This window comes from Electrona antarctica (assembly GCF_951216825.1).
Source record: "Electrona antarctica genome assembly, chromosome: 11".
Taxonomy (NCBI): domain Eukaryota; kingdom Metazoa; phylum Chordata; class Actinopteri; order Myctophiformes; family Myctophidae; genus Electrona; species Electrona antarctica.
Window position 1 is genome coordinate 54,021,904 of NC_136792.1, and position 4,740 is coordinate 54,026,643.

General features: G+C 40.1%; 1 protein-coding gene across 1 annotated transcript in view; it reads left to right on the forward strand.

The window, feature by feature from the left end:
* The window catches only part of man2a1 (mannosidase, alpha, class 2A, member 1), a 56,877-nt gene extending 54,119 nt beyond the window's left edge, over positions 1–2,758 (forward strand). Inside the window, exon 24 of the mRNA XM_079514689.1 lies at positions 1–2,758. This exon is cut by the window's left edge and continues 1,844 nt beyond it. The gene's annotated coding sequence lies outside the window, so the exon portion shown is untranslated.
* The last annotated feature ends 1,982 nt before the right edge of the window (positions 2,759–4,740 follow it).

Sequence of the window (4,740 nt, forward strand, 5' to 3'; positions counted from 1 at the left end):
ACATATTTTTAAGATGCACGTTTTTAGAACAATTACAACCTATTTTGCCGTCCTCTTCCGATACCATATAACAGCGACAGCCACAGATTGTTTTAAATGTTAGACGAGGCCAGTGAATAAGCAGTAAAACCGTGTGCTCTTATCTACAATGTCCAGTATTTTATCAAAGTCTAGTATCACCCCAAAAGCACCACCCCAAAAAACAATTAAATCTCTGTTGATCCCGGCGAGGGAAATTCACTCACTAAAGGCAGTATACTGCATATCTCCACCTTGCTGGTCAAATTATTTTAAAATCAAGTTAAATAAGTAAATAAAATAAACTGTCTGAATGTAGAACCCAATTACATTAATGCAATACATTTAAACCACACCAAAGGGTTAGGTCGGGAGTCGACGTCAAAACGTCAACCGTGTGGTTTACCTTAAAACGGTTTTGTCCCCAGGAGTCCATACCGGTGTGGTTTGGACTTAATAAGAGTCCTTCAATAATTTATGCTTCAATAAAAACATTATTTCCAGGGTTGTTAGTTTTAGGTTTTTTTTTTACCCAATAGGCGGTCCTCTAGTGCCACCTTTAGGCCAAACTACACCCCTGCACACAATATATATATTCTAGGCAGACTCCAGGATGAGATTTTGGTGACGACCTCCTCTATAGTGACAACCTTCAGTCAGCTTACAGCTGTGGGTGTATAAAGAAAATACCAGCATGCTCTCTATAGTGAGGCTTTTAGACTCTCGGTCTTGTTTTTGTTTATGAATGATTCCAATCCGTCCAGTCTTTTCATTTAACTGAACACATCATACAAATAATAACAATTGCGCATTGCGTTTCAAAGCACAACGTCCCCTTATTGAGCCAACAGGGAAGGTACTCTGTGAAAGTCTTGTGTATTTACTGTGAAGACTCTGACTCTTTATGTCCATGCTCTTTTTGTTCATTTTAAAAATCAATCATTACAGAGATGTGGTCATGTTTATACCACCATTACATATACTAGCAGATCATATTAAAAAATAGTCAAGTTCAATGTATGTACAAAAAACTATTCCTCATATTGAGTGCTATTCATGAAGATTGAGGGAATTATACAGCATATATATTTTTGGTGGAATTTCTTCTCGCAGTTGCGCTGTAAATTGTAATATTGACTCTCAATGTGAACAGGGAAGATGTACAGCAATATCAGAAATTATGAGAAATGCAATATCTTGGATTTTGAGCACAAGCTGCCGTACATGGCAAAACAGCTGGAGAAACTCACATCTTACCACAGTAATATAACGTCTCATAAGGACCAGTACAATATGCTACAATAATCTACTGAATTCTTTAAAGCAGTGATTCTATTTGTTTTCCTTCCTTAATATTAACAGGCTATCAGGCTAGACTGCCTCTGTTGAAAGTTACCTTTGAACAGCCAGCGCACCGATCGCTGAGTTGCTTGTCATGAAAATCCACTTTAAAACGTTGTAATCGCTTGTTGTGCCGATTGTGCCGACCACAACAACGGGCAGGACGGGGCAGCCGCGCGCTACTACGCAGCTCTCCCATTGTAAACAATGGGGACTCAATTTCCCATAATCCTTTGCACGCAGGAGCGACAGACCTTTTTTGCGATGACGTCGTCAAAACGTGTCTCATATCCCATTCTGTCCGGTGGATTGCCCGTATGACTTAAAACGGATTAAAAAACGTGGATTAAACAACGAAAACATAACTCGGGCAACTCGCGAATTGCAGGGAAAGTGTTCTACAATTAATGAACTCGGGCAAGTCGTGAACAGAAGTCAAAGTGTTAAGGACCTCCAGTTTGGTTCCCAAACGTTTCAGGTTGAGAAGTGAAGATTTGCTATTTTCACTATTTGTCATACAGAAGTATACCATAAGTGTGTGTGTGCATACATGCAGTCTCTGCTTTTGTCAGACGTGAGAAGATAAAAAAGGTTGGGAAACACTGTCTTTCAACAGCAAACAATTTATTGTTGAATCGTTACAAGCAGCAAAACCAACTAGGCTGAATTAATCACTGCTGCTGTAGAATGAAAAAATGCAGCCCTTTGGCTCCAAAATGAATGTTTTACTCTGTAATTTAATGTGAGTGTGTGTGTGCGTGTGCGTGTGCGTGTGCGTGTGCGTGTGCGTGTGCGCGTGCGCGTGCGTGCGTGCGTGCGTGCGCGCGCGTGCGTGCGTGTGTGTGTGTGTGTGTGTGTGCGTGGGTGGGTGTGTGCGTGCGTCAGTTCTTTTTGAAATCTAATGTGATGGTGATGATTATTTAATTACGGTATGTATTGCGGGGGTTTGTAAATGTGTGTGTGTGTGTGTGTACTGTACATTTGCAAGGACATGATTGAAGATTTATAATAGGGTTGTTATTTTTTAAAGTTATAGTTATTGGACTTAAACGATTCCTTTCCACGCGAATACAGACATACGCTGCCTGAAATCCATCGCCTATAGCCTAGTAGTTATACCAAAACATGGATAATCATATCCTAAAAAGCAGTTATGACTTTTCATTTCATAAGACACATTGTGCCTTGGACTTTCATGCTTTATACTACTTTAATCCATAATGTGCCTTAACCTTCGTAGATTAGCCTAATAGTCTGTATTGAGTTTGGGACAGGTTTTATAGCTTGTATCATGACATGGACCTTTTGGAATGAAGCTGCACTGCACAGCAGACTTTGGTGATGTGTGTCTTGTTACTGGATTCATGTGAAGGAAATATTAAAGAGGGAGATATTAAAATGTGATTTTACTTTGTTGTCGCTGCTTTAATTTCACTTCAAATCAAGGGAAAGATCAAGTATATTAAGTAAAACAAGTGGATGATGTCTAAAAAGAAGACCACTTATTGTAAACAAGAAAGGCATCTGTTCCTGAGTGAGTAGCAGTGCTGGGAGAGCCTAAAATCGCCTATGGTGGTGGACGAAGTAATAGTATCAATACTGAAATGTACCGTAGAGTAGAAGTAAAAGTATTTAAAGTATTGAAATTGAAAATACTGAAGAAAGTAAAAAAATATATATATATATATATATACCTTGTAGGCCTACATTTTCTCAACTGTACTTAATTAGGCTACTTTACACCACCACCACCAGTGAGTAGAGCGGTATGGTAATCAAACGGTCAAGGATCGTGCGATCCATGCAATGTGACACTATCTACATTCTATTTTCAAATAGCATAAGTAGCTAAATAGCAGGTTAAGGTGCATTTGGTAATAATGAAAAACATGCATCTGCAAAGTAACTTATTGTGACTAAAGTTCTCAAATAATTGCAGTGGAGTACAGTATTTGCTCCTGAGATGTAGTGGAGAAGTAGAAGTATAGTAAAAAGTACTGAAAACACGAAATGCAGGTAGTTTCTACCACTACACACACCTTGAGTACATGGCTCCCTCTGGTGGACATTTATGTGTACTCTCATTCATCTGTCCTTTGCTGATCTTCTGTCCACTTAAAGGCCAATATAATAAGCGTGGCTGTGGCTCAGGAGGTAGAGCAGGTCGTCCAATGATCCATGGGTCGGCGGTTCGAATCCCGGCTCCTCCTGTCTACATGTCGAAGTGTCCTTGGGCAAGACACTGAACCCCAAATTGCTCCCGATGTGCTGGTTGGTGCCTTGCATGGCTTCCGCTGCCGTCGGTGTATGAATGTGTGTGTGAATGGGTGAATGTAATGCACAATCTATGTAAAGCGCCTTGGATAAAGGCGCTATATAAATGCACCATTTACCATTTTAATAAATTTCATTATTTAAGTAGCCTGTGACATGTCAAACTAGGGGTTTTTCATGATTCTAAATCCATTGCAAGCATTCGTTTTGCCTCGCCTAAGGAGTGTTTTTCATGCAAAACTAATGCTTGCAATGGACAGTCACTCTGTCCCATTGTGTCTCTTGCATGAATGCAATGGCTAGCCTAGACCCCACCCACGGCACCCCAGCCTATGTCAACATCTGTCCCTGTCATCTCCCCACTATCAGTGGGGAGTCACATGCATGTGGAAATGTTTCCCTAGAAAGCACAAAGACCCCTTTTCCACCGGTTGGTTCCCAATGGGAACCGGTTCAGTTCTTTTTGGTTTTTAGTCCATGAGCCAGAGCTCCAAAATTGGTGGGAAAACTATATCCAATATTATATCCATATCATGATATTAGACTGGAAATTGTCGGTGATTTGGGATATTGAACTATTGTGATATATATGGCATAAACGTGTTCTATAAAATATAAATATCGGATCGGGAAAAATCGATATCGGCAGATGCTCAAAATCAAATCATCGGAATCGGATCGGGAGCAAAAAAAACGTGATCGGGACATCCCTATTGATGACTATTTCTATGTATGTGATGCGTTACAAAGGCTTTCACTTAGAGCTCCATATATGGGGATAACCTATAGTTCCATATATGGAGACAACGGCGATATCCAGCGTTGACATCAGATTAATGTAGAAACCCCAAAGATGGATATACACAATCATCGTGACACTAGCCTTGCACATTTAATATAAAATTATAAAATTAAGATTAAGCATTAAGCAACGCACACGGTATCTCGAACGATCCCAAATCCTCAGAATCTACAGCACCCAAGCAAGACCCAGGATACAGGACACAGCACATATAGGACAAGACTCAAGACACAACACTCAAGACACAAGATCCAAGATCAAGAACACGTCAACACATACAAACCAAGGTGTCTGGCTTTACAACC